Raw genomic sequence first — 15,732 nt, 5'->3', positions numbered from 1 at the left:
TGTTGTTTTGCTTATGCACTTATGTCTAAGCAAATTTGCAGCAAGCTTGACGATAAGGCTGTTAATGTACTTTTGTGGGGTATAGCTTGGAAAGTAAGGGTCATCATTTTTATCATCCTGCTACCAAGAAGATTCTTTTGAGTAGAGATGTATTTGTGGAAGATGCAATTCATTCCTTACTTTCATGTAAAAAACAACAAAATGTTTGTTTGCAAGACATACTCGACACTCTCCTTTCATTGTTTAATGCAAGACACATTGATGTAGAGCATTTGGGTAATCAAAGGAATGCTAAAAATCAGCCCACACAGGTTACAAATCAGCATGCTTTTCAGCCCATAGATCAACCTATTGATGAGGCAAATGCGGATGATACAGTTGATGAGGAAAGAAGGGAAATTGAAGAGTCTAAAAGTATGCCAAGATGGCTGGTACAAACACTACGTGATAGTAAATTGGCCACTTCTTTGCCTAGAAAAACACGTGCAGGTTCTCATCACATGTATCTCATGTAGGTCATGCTCCTTTTGCCAATTTATATAATGATCTCAACGAAATTAAAAAAATAACACAAAAAAAATCTCCATATCATAAAATCTCATCAATTTCAACATAGATTCAAGCTTTGAATACTCAGCCTTCTTCATGGGAACAAAACCAGATCTTGTCTCAACACCCACATGAGCTCAAACATATCAAAAGATAACTCTAAAATACTTGGGTATCCTCAACAAGTAGACCCTAGCTACAATTATCCCAACCATCAACTTCACCCAACGAATTCAAACTGCAAAGAATCTATAACCACAAACTGTAGGTCTTTCCCAAACACACAAATTAGCACCACCCAGCTGACTGACAACAGTTATAGTTAAACAAAAATGGGACTAAGTCATGCCTCTAACAGAAACACCACACTGAAATCATAGGGAAACCACCTCCTTTGCTAATTCTCCAATCCTTGGCACATTCTCTGCTATGATTTATCCAATTTAAACTCTGCTACACTGAACTTCAATTTGCAACCTTCAAAATCTGAGACCTCTCCGTCTGCTTCTTCTCTATACTCACTTCACTCACTCTCTTCACTCCTTTTGCACACTCTTCTCTCTTTTTTGAAAACCTTCCCAATTTCCCTTCAAAAGCCCATCGTTGCGCCTTGCTTCATCCAGAATGTTGTGCCGACCATTTCCTTTGTTTGCCCATACGCTTTCCTTTTGTTTTTTTTGTACCTGTGCTTATCCCCTTGGCTACCACATGTTGTTTTTACCATGTAGGATCCATTTCACCCACAACTATGGATGTATGTCTAGTTTCTTGGGATTCAAAATTGACTTATAGATGAATTAGTCATCTTCAGTTGAGAGGATTCGGTGTCAATTCAGTCAGATTGGTGTCAGCTATAGTCAGTTGTGTATCAAGGGTGATCAACTGTAGTCAGCTCTTTGTATCAAGGGTGATCAAGGGGAGAAGTAGAAGGGTAGATTTGATCTTTTTGGGTTGAAGGCAAGTATATTTGAGTCTAGTATTACGGTCAAAAAACTGATAGTAGTTAGCAGTCAAACAATCAAGTTTGTGGGTTGTTTGGACATTCAGAGTCAGCTGCTATGAGTTGGTGGCAACAATTAGCTGAGTATCTATAGGGTTGGAACCTTGTGTCTGGTTTAAGTGTTTTGGGGGTATTAAGGTGTGAGAGGACACATAGCAAAGAAAGTCTGATCCAGCTAGGTTTGATTCAGCCATCTGAGTCCATTTCAGTAAGACACAATTAGATAGGTGTCAGTTGTACAAGAAAGAGTTTTTGATGCTATACCTTTTTGAGGTTAGAGTAGCCTAAAGGTTAGGGAGAGTCGATGGTGGACAAGTAAGAGGAAGTTTTTGATTTAATTCTAGTAGCTAAGTTGGCTGGGTTTGTCTCAGTTAGCTGAATTTGTATTCGACAAGTTTAGACGGATAGATGTACATCAGAACGTCCGCAAAGCATCAGTGTTCAATGTGGTTCTGGGGTTGAGGGTTTGAGGTAAGTTGAAGGCTGGAGGACAATTAAAGAGCCTAAAGGACATATCTCAAATCGGAGTGAACCTTCCGGATTAGTTTGCGGTCAGATGGGAAGGATACAGGCTAGTTGGGCATCAAAGGGGGTCAACTAAGGCATATAGGCTTAAGATTAAAGGTATCGGAGGTTGAATCTAACCACGGAGGATAGTTGGAGGAATCAGCCAAATCAGTTTGAGGAGTGTTAGGTGTCCAAAGGGGTTGGTTGAAGGACCGAGGATAAGTTTAGAGTTGATTAGTGCCCTAGGATCTGGGATTTTAATATCCTGCAATTTACATTTTCTTCTTGTGTGCCTACTGCTGCTGCCTGGTGGTGTTATAGAGGCCATCACCCATCAACCTCACAAGTATACTATGTTGTGGAAATGCACCATGTGAAACTGAATCCGTTTCTACACATGTGCCTTCTACATCATGTTCATCAGAGGAACCTGGACATTTCTGGATGGCACCCATTCATATGTGCTTTTTGGAAGCAGAACCCTTTGTCACTCCCACACACGGTTGTAATTGACATATATTATCATGCAATACAATGATGGTGATTCTCTGTCTGTTAATCTCATGTTGGCAATGTGATCGCCAACACTTGGAGATCCTGCTGTACGGGTTCCTACTTCAGATTTATGTTGGTGAAGATGAAGGCAAATAATATTAATCACCCATCGATCAATAATGGTTGGTGCTAACTCCACCTAAGGCAATGGCATTTCAACTATCAAGCAACAATAACTCTCTATTCATTTTGCTACGATCCAAAAGTGCACACAGAATCAGGATATCAATCAAGGCATCTACCTAGTTGCATGTTGGTGTGGTGTTGTGCTTTTCTTCGTGTAATTTTCTATAGTGCATGGATGGTGTTGCAACAAGGTCTCTTTGTCAGCCCGCACCAGCATCCACCTCATTTGCCTCTTTTGTCTCAAGCTTCAAAAATAAAAAAATATTATTAATCTTTTCCATAAATGGGGGGCAATCAAAAGTTTAATGCATATTTAGTTTTGCGATTTTGAGATATCGTCTAGGCAGCCGAGTTTTGTCCATGGCTTGGATCTTGGTATAGCACTAAGCTCTGCAAGTTGTGTGCTTGCTTGGTCTTGCATTAGCGTGGTGCGCTTTCTATACAAGAGCCTACATTTCTCATTATTGTGATTAATGGGTAAGAAAAAGAAGAAGAAATGTGATATTTTCTTAGACAAAGATCATAAAACTAAAGTACGTTGATACTTGTGTGAGCCTTGTCATTGTAAGGGAGATGGATGCAAACATTATTGCATGGTTGATTTGGTTGGGAAGTTGTATGGAATCATTAAAGCATTGAAGAAATCATCATTCTCTAGGAGGTTGGAGAAAGCGAGGAGTAAACTTTGTGATTTTTCATATACTCTAGAGGATGCATATGATTATCATGAGAGGGGTAGACTTAGATCATGTTCTAGCCACAGGAGGATAGCCCTATTGAAATCAGCCATAGAGGTGCCATAGGAAACTTATGAGTGTGAATCAGAGTCAACAGATGATGAGAGTGATGTTGACCTTGATAGCCAGGATATTGGGATAGATATGATGAGAGTTGAGAGTGCATGGGAGGATTAGGAAGGCCAACAGTGCACCATGAGGAGTCCTTGGATGTCCCTAGCTTTGCATTCGGATATATCCCATGGTTTGGCATATGGTCACAATGGCCAGGGTGACAGATATGCTGATCTGCATAGTTTCGACTCACGTGTCTGTGATGATATCATATTGCCTCATGATTTCAAGAGCATTGATGATGTGGTAGAGGATGGATGCCATGATGATATGGAGTATGCTGTCCATGATGATGGTGTGATTTTTTATTTTCTAGAGGAAGACTATTCTATGGTTGATGATAGCCATGTTTCTTCTCATGTTTATGATGATATTTTTACACATGATATGTGGTAATGCATAGTGATATGGTGGATGACGATCTCATCCAGATTCTTGATGATGATCCAAAGGAGTTAGCTTTGGCTAGTATTGATATTGATGCAGATATGATGAGTATCTTTCACTCTATTTTGGTGATCTAGTTCTTCATGCGAGTGTGGAGACTCACATTAAGTCTACTACACATGATCCAGATTTGGAGGTTCCATTGATTGAACCTATTATGCGTGATGGTGATGATCACATTGATATGATCTTATTTGATGGTGATGATCACATTGATATGATCTTATTTGATGGTTCTCTAGGTTCACATGATGCTATCTTCGTGATGATCCTTTATGTGATAATGGTTCATATCCTAATGTTTCTCATGATATTATTATTGATGATGTGTATTCCATGCATGATGGGATCCATGTTGATGGAATTTTCCATGTGATAAAGGGTTTATTCCATTGTTTTAGGCATGATGGGGCTGATTTGCCTATCCATACTATGGTTTCTTATCCTATGCATGATGGGATTTCTATATTGTTCCATGCTCATATTGATGGATGTTCATGCTTTATGCTTATAAATTATATGTTACAGTAGGAGAGCATGAATTTTCCTATGCTATTATCATGGGGATATCATTCACCTATGGTTGTATTTATTCATATTCTTTGTTGACATGAAGGATAAGGTCCTTGAAGGCTCTTTTAGTGCTTGGACACACACATGTAGGATGGAGCAGATTTCTCTTATTCTTATGGACCATACATTATGCATGAATATGTGCTTACTTATGATGATTCTCTTCATCATAGTGATGATACGTCTATTGATGGGGCGAGTATAGTTATCCACTATGTGCTTCATTGGATGATATGGTTCTAGTGCTTGGTGATCATGTGTATGATGTACAAGATGAGAATGTTCCAGATACATATTCTATTATGGTGGATCATGGTGATTACATGATGGTTTCCCTGGTGAATGATTCAACCATCCATGAGTTGCTGATGTAGATGCTTAGATCTTATTTGGCATGGTTTTATAGTGATGATCTTTCACCATGTGTTTCATCGACTTATTATTTTGGTGTTGTGCCATCTTGGGCACATGTCCTAGATGTTGGAGGATCTACATGTTTTTATGTTCCAGATGCTGGCAATTCTTCATAGATATATCTTTATGGTGATAGGCTATTTTTGGCCTATGATGCATGCTGGAGCTTCATGTAGATTTTCATACGGCAGATTTACATGGTCCACTCCATGCTCTTGGAGTGTATACCTCATTATTGATTCATGGTTTCATATATTCACTATTGTATGATATGGCATGGTATTGCATTTACCTCATGGGATTTCATTTATGGCGGCATACCACTATCATACTTGTGGGTTGGATCTTCGGAATGGGAATCTGACCCACCAAGTGTGCTAGGTGTTAGGGGATGATATATTAACTATGAACACTCTTAACATTTATATGATCATTTAACCTTAGGAGAGATGGCACCCATTCATATGTGCCTTTTGGGAGCACAACCCTTTATCTCTCCCACACACGTAATTGACATATACTATCATGCAATACAATGAGCAAGCTTCAATGGAGATTCTTTATCTATTAATTTCCTATTGGTAATGCGATGCCAACAACTATCTGCCATTTTTGATAATATCCAAGCAAGTAATCATGCAACCTACAAGTGCTAAGTGTTACTTTGATGCAACTAAGGTGGATGCTAAAATAAGGTTGGGGTGCTGACAATGGAGACTTGCAAGGTGTATGAAAGACATGCAGAGTAAAGTGAGTAGAAATTTTACTCGTAAGATGTTGAGATCAATGTCGTTAAAGTGTAGCTCATAGACAAGATCCAGTGCGGTGAGTGTCTGTTTCTTTCTCGTGTATCTACATACCCATCTATAGTAGATTTGATAATATTACTATAGAATCCATTGAAAAATAGTACAAATATGGTCCCCAAAGATGTTTGTAGAAAATCAAAAACCGTATGAGAACGGCTCCCAAAATGTGCACAAAATGAAAATCTAATAAAAAAACTTCAGTACAAAGTACTTCACACTTCACAATCCTCTTTCTTCTCCCAAAAGGGCTCCTTGATCTGATTCAAGAAGACATGCAACTCAGGGTGAAGGGTATGTATCAGCATAGGGGCGAGGAGCGTATGCTTTGATACCAAATGTTCGAAATAGGGTTGCAAGAATGCAAGAATGCACACACACACACACACACACACAGTGGTTGGCAAAGCTCAGGGGAGCACACTCCTGATGTGCCACAATCTTAAGCAAATAAACCACGCAGATCTAGGATAAAAGAGGAGCATCTAATCTCATTATCAACATGGCCTTGATGGATGGCTGAGATAATGGGAACAGTGAAGGAGCCAACCACCTTGGATGAAGCCTTAGCCCATCCAAAAGTGGAAAGCTGTGATGTAGTTTGAGTATGCTAGCATGGTAAAAAATAATGCCTAGAAGGAGGGAAATTTTCTTCTAGAGGCTCTATCTCCTTCTTATTACTTGAAACAGACTCTTAATATCCTTTTCCCAATGAGGAAGTCTTTCATCCTGAACTTCCATGCTTGGAAGTTATTTTGGTCTAACTTCTTGCTCTTAATATCCTTTTCCCAATTAGGAAGTCTTTCATCCTAAACTTCCATGCTTGGAAGTTATTTTGGTCTAACTTCTTGCTCACAGTCTGGGATAACTATCAAACATGACTACTCTCAACAACTTACCAACATTAGTTATTGAAACTTTTACACTTATAGCAAACATGCATGGTGTTACATAGTCACCTCGTGCAGTAGTGTAAGTGTAGTGTTTGCTATAAGTGCACATATAGTTATACTATAAAATTGTTATTAGACTGTAACAACTATATATGAACTAATCACATAAACATATATCTACCAATACCCTATAAATCTCAAATTCGCTTCACATTATATCCTACAACCAAATTGTGAACTAATCCTTTAGAAAGGGTGCCATTCCTACTTGTATTTATGGGTTTTTCAAGGGGATTGATAAGATAGGATGATTTCAAGATTGTCCGTAGGACTCACTCTGCTGGTTCAATGTTGTGGCTTACATTTTTTCCCACACTTAATTTCTTAGGCTCAGCAAAGGTATCACATTCTTAGCTAGGGGTAGACCATAACAAAGAGTTGAGCCCCTAGGGGTGTTGGGGGGAATTTTTTTGGCGAGCACTTTCTAGTCGATTCCTCCAAAATGGCGAGCGCTTTTCTCTCTCTCTACTCTCTCTCTACTCTCACTCCCTCACTCTTGCACTCTCTCCCTACTACGACCCTCTTTCATTCTCTCTATCTCAATCTCACTCTTACATCCATGTTCTCCCTCTCTCTTTAAACCCCCCTTGTCTTATTTTCTATCTCTTTACACCCCCCTTGTCTTATTTTCTATCTCTTTACACCCCTATGCTAACTCCTTATCTCTTGATGCAACTTAAAAATTAATATATACAAGGTACAAGATACACCACTCTCCCTCTATCTCTCCCTCTCTCCATGCAACTCAAAATTAATATACAAGGTACAAGCTACACCCCTCCCCTCTCTCTCTCCCTCTCTCCATGCATGAAACAATTACAATAGATTATGTCATGCAAATTACAATTGATGATTCAAAATATCAATTTATAATAGACAATGTCATGCAAACTACAATTGATGATTCAAAATATCAATATAAACCCTCCATTACAAGAGTCTCATTCATACAATGTCAGAAGAACATGCCATGAGAATCGTAGTTCAAAAGTAGATGCCATGAGAATATAGTTCAAAATAACAAAATAAAACCTCCATTCCTAGAGTCATTCATAAATAACAAAAGAAAATGTTATGAGAATTGTAGTGCAAAATAAAACCTCCCTTCCTAGAGTCATTCAAGTATGTGGAGGCATACTCAAGCTCCCGATTCTGTTATGTGGCCCTTCAAAAGGAAGGGGTTATGATGGTGCTATCCAATTTGGAGGATATGTCAGGATTGGCATAAAACGTGGAGGAACATGGTAAGGAAATAGTGCATTAGATGGAAGTGGATAAAATGGAGGTGGCATAGATGGGGAGGGATGTGTATATGGCCTAAGACCTTGATTCCATGGTGGCAAAGGTCGCAGATTTGCCATCATAGGTTCCACTTGTGCCCTTTGCAATGCCTCTATCTCCTTGCCAATGAATTTATTGTCACCGAGGTCTTCAGGCATGTCTTCAAGCCCTCCCAACTCAATTTCATGGCATATCAAATCATCCTCGATGCTTATACAATGTCAGAGCATCTGCTTGCATGCCTTTGCCATGTTACCTATCCCGCAAAGAAATCAAGAACTAGGTTCCTCTCCATGGTGAAAGTTCCAAGCAACCACCTGCAAAGTCAAAAAAATTAGATGCATTCCCTACCATCTTGAACAAGATGGCAGGGAAACCACCTGGAAAGTCAAAAAAATTAGATGCATTCCCTACCATCTTGAACAAGATGGCAGGGAAACCACATGCAAAAAGTGAAAAAAATTAGATGCATTCCCTACCATCTTGAATAAGATTTCACAAATTCAAATTATAAAAAATCTCTTTCTTGTTTCATACCTTGCAGTAATCACTGGTCTCTCAGTTGGACACCTCATAGAGGCTTACGGTCCCTACCCATTATCAGATTGGGTTCTTTCATGTTGCAGTATTCACACTCTGAAGAAATAACAATGGTTTTTGTGTCTACTGGATTCATTTTAACGACATAGATAGTTTGCTTCTTTCTCAGTCCCTTCAACAATTTAGAAGCTTTTACTAACTGCAAAACTGGGGATCCAGAAATTCCAGTTCCTTAAAATTGATTCCCGTGAAGGTCGAGGAACGAGATTATGATAGTGAATGTGAGCTTGATTCTTATGGAGCCAATCCATTCCAAGGATTGTGAAATTTTCTCTTTTTGCATTCTTAAAATTATGCATAAACCTTCATTTTCTAATGATAAAATTTTGCCATAACTTCCCCATATTTTCTATGAAATGAGAATGCTTAAAATTTCACTTTTAATATAAAAATTATTTTATGCATAGAATATGATGAAAATTCCTCTTTTTGCATTCGTAAAATTATGCATAAACATCATTGCATAAAAATATAGTCAAACTTCATCTTTTAATATAAAAATTTATTATGCATAAACCTAAGCATATTTATAAGCAATTATATCCAAGCACCTTGTTTATTTAAGAAACATTACCCAAATATGGCTTCCATATGAAAATAATTATGAGGATGTTAGCACAAGCTCTCTTTCACTTTAGAATGAATAAATATGAATTTTCTTAACATCAAAAACAAGCATAAATGAATTAATTCTCATTTTAATTTAATTAAAAATCATAAAAAATGCTTAATCTCCATCTCTAGCTTGTTAGGCCTAGAGTTTTGGGTAAGAAAATGAGATTAGGACTAAGATTTATCCTTCCCAAGAAGGATTAATCCATAAAGGTGAGTATTCTTACAAAAAGAGACATTTACAAATCAAAAACATTACATTTAAGCATAAAAGATTAACATTAATCCATTTAAACAATATAAATCAATAAAATCATGGTTTTAAGAAGAAACCATGGATTAAAAATACTTCCCAAGCATTAGAGAGGTTGGAAAGAAGATTACCATTGAAAAAGAGAGAGAAACACCATTGTTTTAGGCTTACCCTTGGTTTTTGGCTTGATTCTTTAGAGAGAAGTGAAGCCCACAAGAAGAAGCTTCGACACCAAGAAGAGGAGGGTAATCTCCAAGAGAAGATGAGGATTAATGAAGCTCCAAAGCTTCACAATGGAGAGGCAAGGTAGAGAGATAATGAAAATACAATAAACTAAAAATTACACTAGCATAGAGTTACTCCAATATGAAAATACAAAGGAATGGGGTTCTATTTATAGGAGAGGGAGGCCACCAACCAAGTCCAACTGGGATCTAAAGGCTTCCAACTTCAGTTTGATCCAATTTGGACAAGTTCTGGACGAGTTTGACTCACTTTTCTGATCTAGTTTGAAAGAGGAGAGATGAAATATCTCATTTTTTGAATTAAAAATTGGGAGCAATGATGAGATCATAGGTGCCTCCTTCATGAGCTCCTGAGGTGTAAAAATTTTAAATTTTTACTAATAAATCCTCATTTGTTTACTATTAAATACCTGTACTAATCAACTCTTCATCTTATGTGAGAATTTACTCCTTAGTTTTCATTATCTTTATGTTTGTCATGTATGTATTTGATTTTGAATGACAATTTATTGAATCACGAGTATTCCTTCTGAAGATTAGGTCTAAAGAAAGGGCTCTACTTGGAGAGGTGGTTGCTCTAGAAAGGCCATAAGCTATGCACCGTATATTGTTTTTTCATTATTCAGCATGCATGGGGATAGTGTTGTAGATTTGTTCTCTAGAACTAGGACACTTGGTCTCACAACAGGGAATGTATCATAGTGTGATATTGTCGGAGAAGGATGAGGGCATTTATGAGCACTTATTAGCACCCTAGTCTTCCAAGGTCATAACTAATTCCAAATATAAGATTTGATCATTTCTACTTATGTGCATTGAGATATATTTTCCACTAACTCATGTACATATTTCTTTTGTAGATTTAAAATGGATCCATAACCTAGAATGTTGTTTTGTTGCCTTCTTGTTGAGAACATTTTATTCCATGTTTTGCTTCTTGTCTTTGTCTATTTTTATTTAAGCTTCTCTTATGCTTAGAGCTTCAAACATTATGGACATTATCTCAATTTTCCTATTGTAGACATTTTATTCCATGTTTTGCTTCTCGTCTTTGTCTATTTTTATTTAAGCTTCTCTTATGCTTAGAGCTTCAAACATTATGGACATTATCTCAATTTTCCTATTGTAGACATTTGCTATGATTTGTGTAGATGTAGTAATTTGACAATCTTAAATATTGCTTCTTTTTTAAGGTTTTATCAACATCATTACGTTCTATAAATTCATTCAATTGTGTGATGTGTCATACATTTTCCATATTGATGTGAGCAAAGAGTGGTACATAGTTTGTGAATTGATTTGTTAATTTTATTTTATCTTGAATTATGGTAAACTCTTATGCTTGTCGATTCTATCAAAATATATTTTATAACTTCATGGTTTGTGAATTGATTTGCTAAATTTAATTTATCATAAATTTTTATATATTCTTATTATTTTTAACCTATCAATATATATTTAATAGCTTCACTTGTGTGTGTGAAAAATCCCTGTCACCTACATACTTTTATTAGCATTCTATTTTTCTATTTTCCTAATACCTTGCAGCAATGTGTCCCTCGGCCTCCCCATTGCTTCCATGTATACCCCTCTCTGTCACTCCTTCTAGCCACTTTTTCCTTCCTTATGCCTTACAATTATGTGTCCCCTCCCCTTCCCTCTTGCATCCATCCCCCACTATGTTACCCCTTCCAACCACCTCTTCCACCTTGCATAAGATTTATTAGCATTGCAATTTCCTTACACATTGCAGCTATGTAGCCATATGTCCTCTCTTCCTCCCCTGTGTAGCCATGTATCCCCTTTGAATCCCCTTCCCTTGCATAGGATTTTATCACTTCATATGTGACATAGGTCACACTTCACCACAACCAAAGAAACAAAACTCAAATATGCTCATTCAATCATGCTTGTGGACCCAAACCACAATAAAAAGACTGATATCTGCTCACTCAATCATGCTCTTTTTTTAGTAATCCCATCTCACCACCATGACGATAGGCCCCATCTCTACTATCTTCCTTTTGTTTATGGGATCAAAGCCGACAACAAAAAACCATTGACAACATCAAAGAGGGGCACCACAAAAGCTTTATGATCTTGATTCCCCAAAACCAAGATGATAGGTAAATGTCAAAGAAAGAGTCAAAGGTAGCAGAGAGTTGGAACTTTCATTTGGAGGAGAACACAAGGCCACTATTCATAGCCAATGCACAACACTTGTATTATTCAGAAGGGCTTTGCATTTTACATGCATATCTTGCATATATAGGTACTCAAAATTTCTAATACTTGCACTAAGCCATGTCATTGATAGCTAGGTACATCTTTGGATGGGGGGGGGTCATATGAAATAGCCCTTGCCATGGTACTCCTTTCCATAAAACCCAGCCCCAAGAGAATCTTGCAAGTAAGTTTGAAAGGCCACAAAACATGCAAGAAGATTTTTCTCACACCCCAAACGACACCCCCACACATTCACATCAATTAGAAGATAGGCAAGATATCATTGTCATCGTCACTCTCCTCACTCTCCCTCCTCCATTGTTGTAAGAGCAAGAAAGCGCACAAAGAGAGATTGCTACCAAAGAACCGAGAGAGAGAGAGAGAGAGAGAGAGAGAGAGAGAGAGAGAGAGAGAGAGAGAGAGAGAGAGAGAGAGAGAGAGAGATGTGTGCATGAGAGAGATAGGGAAAGAAGGAGTTGCAACCAGCCCAGCCTCCCACAAATCACACAATTCTCCACTCCTTCCTTTTCTGGATTTTATATAAAAATATAAAGTTTTGATGCATTTTTTTTTCTTACGGTTCATGAGACCTTTATTTTTCATCTAAAAAGTATCCAAAGACCTTCTAGTTGTGAGAACATACCCACACTAACGACACGACATTAAATTGTGCGGACCCACCCCGTTAATATTTGCCATGCCTTTTACAACTGGAAAGCACATCAATTTACAAACATATATAGGCAAATTGCTAAATGTTGTCGATGCAATATCCAAAATGTGCCAAAAATTGCACAAATTATGGGGTTAACATTCCTCCTCCACTTAGCTCCTCGCGAACGTCCTCATGAGCACTTTGAAAAAGAACACTTTACCTTGGAATTAGCACCTCGAACATGTTGATGAACACTTCATTTTACTCCACATTAGACCACCTCAATCGGTACCTATCTAAACTCCAATCACTTATTCTCACACTTCATTTCACTTCACATTAGACCACCTTAATCGATAACTTGTCTAAACTCCATTCACTTCTCCTCAATCTTCTCAACAACAACACCTCTAAAGAAATTGCCACTTTAACTTAAAAAGAGTGAGGCAAAACATCCCTCCAAATGTACACAAGTATGCCCACACCTTGGGCAAAGAAAACAATGAAAACCTCCATCTTGAAGGACACCAATTTCATGATTGAAATCCCCATAAAAGATTAGGAATTAAACATACCCTTACAAAAGATCATGGCTAAAGTACTCGGCCCGAATGTTTGTGTGTGGTTTTTAGTTTTTGAAAGGGAAGATTTTATTATTGCAAGAAAAAAAAAACCTAACTACGGGTTCTTGATGTGTTGTGGGTTTGGAATCTTGGTAAAGAGAACATGAAAAAATAGGTTTGCCCACCACACCATGTAAACAACTTCTTATAGAAGAAACTTTACACAACTTCTTATAGAAGAAACTTTACACAACTTGGAAACCCCCTAGTATGTTTAAGGTTTAAAACATAAACCTTATCTTCTTTCTACAAATGGGTGGCCATTACAAATATGTGCAGAGTCACGCTGCCATTAAAAATCATGATGATGAGGGAGGTAGCGTTGCCAATGCTTCACCATCATCACTCAGACTTTTCTTAGCTTGTGTAGATCACCACCACAATCACAAGAGTTGCGATTTTCTTAGCTTGTGATGGGACGCCATCATTGTGGAGGATGAAGGAACATGCCTAGTTGATAATCGCCTTTGTAGAGACCAAAGACAATGATCCAAAAAATACAAAGCATAGCACAAACCCTATACATACACTTCTCCTTGTAGATTAAGAGGCTAGCCTCATTTTTGGCTAGTGCACCAATGAAATAGCCCTTGCCACACTAATCCTTTTCACAAATCCCAGCCCAAAAAAGCTTACAAGTAAGCTTGCAAGGCTGCAAAACCTGCAAGAAGATTGCTCTCACACCCAAGAAACCACACCCACACGCACTCTCATCAACAAGATAGGCAACAGATCATCATCATCACTCTCTCCCTCCATTGATGCAAGAACAAGAAAGCACACAAAGAGAGTTTATTGCCTTAGAGAGAGAGAGAGAGAGAGAGAGAGAGAGAGAGAGAGAGAGAGAGAGATGAGAGATATAGGGAAAGGAGGAGTTACAATCACCCCAACCTCCCACATATCACATGACTCTCAACTCCTTCCTTTTCTTTATTTTATATATGTATTTTGAAGTTGGGCCAACTTAGCAAGAGATATAGAACAATCTTGAAGTGGAGAACTATTTATACCCTTTCAAAAAAAAAATATATAGAAGGATACATGTATACATACATTAGACCCTTCTATAAAAAGGACTTTGCATACAATAGGGGGTCCTTTAAAAGCTAAAAAATGTAAAAAGAGGGTTTATATATAGGGGCTTGAATGTACGTGATAGAGAGACGTGATATGGACATCTCTTGAAGAGTGACTGCCTCGAGTGTGCTCAATACCCATTGGGTTGACATTGTTGGAGTTGGAGGCAAGGTTGAGGAGAGAGGCTAGGGTTGAGGACCTTAGCCTCTCCCACATGAGGCAATAATCAAACTGGTTAAGACCCTTGCATTTGTTCCCTTCTTCTCATGTACTTCCTCTTATGCAAGGGAAAGTGCACAAGGAGAAGAAGGGAAGTGCTCAGTTAAAATGTCGCGGCTATCTAAATATACTTGCTAGATTTATGAAAGTAATTTATGCCTATATGTAAACTGTATATGTCCACCCATAATACCACTCCTTTGTTTTTAATTTTTTTTCCCCTCTACGCGCACACCCTGCCCCAAAAAAAATCAAACACTTAGTATTTACAAGAAGGAAACTTTTACAAGTCTTTTCCCCTTTAAACAAACTTATAACTACTATGTATTTCTACAATGGGGCTACTATAAGTATTTCCTCCAAAGCACCCCCCCCCCCCCCAAAAAAAAATCACACTATTTATAAGAAGGAAACTTTTACAAGGTTTTTTTCCTTTAAATTTTTTTATAACTACAAAGTATTTTTACAGTGGGAATAGAAAGACTTTTAAATCATGATAAAAAAGAGAAAACAAAGTGTGGTGGCCTACCGTATTAATGTGTAGATAATCTTTCTCCCTTCTCTTTTTGTCTCTCAAATGGAATCTCATTCTCTTTTTCTTACGATAAAGCTTCACCATATTTTTTTATTATTTCTCTTTCAGTTTAAGATGGCATGCACACGCACACACACACGCACACGCACTTTTAAAAAAAAGTAAAAAATGGTTTTCTATTACCAAGAAACAATATACATGGGGAGGATGTACTTTAGAGACAAGTCATCCAAAGAAGAAAGCTAAAAACAGTAGAAAAAGACTCAAACTGTGGGATCTCAATAGCCTTCAGCTGTCAACAGTCTTGTAGGGACTGTCAAAGATTGGCACAAAAGAAAGCATAAGCATCCAAAGAAGGCTGTCAAAACATAATATGGTTCCTAGTCTTCTAAATAGTCAGTGTGCCTAGTATCTCATCCAAATGATGACATGTCAAATCCAGCCATGCAAGATGGTAGAATACCAAAAATCCAAAAGGGTTTTCCTCTTTTGAATGATGGAAAAAGTCCTCGTTGGAGGTTGTGAGTCAATGCTTGCAAGAAATTCCTAGACTCCGTGTAACGCCAAAGAAGATGAGGGGTAGACTTTGCATGTCATCCACATTTACAACATCTATCACTGGAGA

The sequence above is a fragment of the Cibotium barometz genome, chromosome 21 (genome assembly GCF_041138505.1).
Source record: "Cibotium barometz isolate CiBa-2024 chromosome 21, ASM4113850v1, whole genome shotgun sequence".
NCBI lineage: Eukaryota > Viridiplantae > Streptophyta > Polypodiopsida > Cyatheales > Cibotiaceae > Cibotium > Cibotium barometz.
This window is presented reverse-complemented; position numbering follows the sequence as displayed.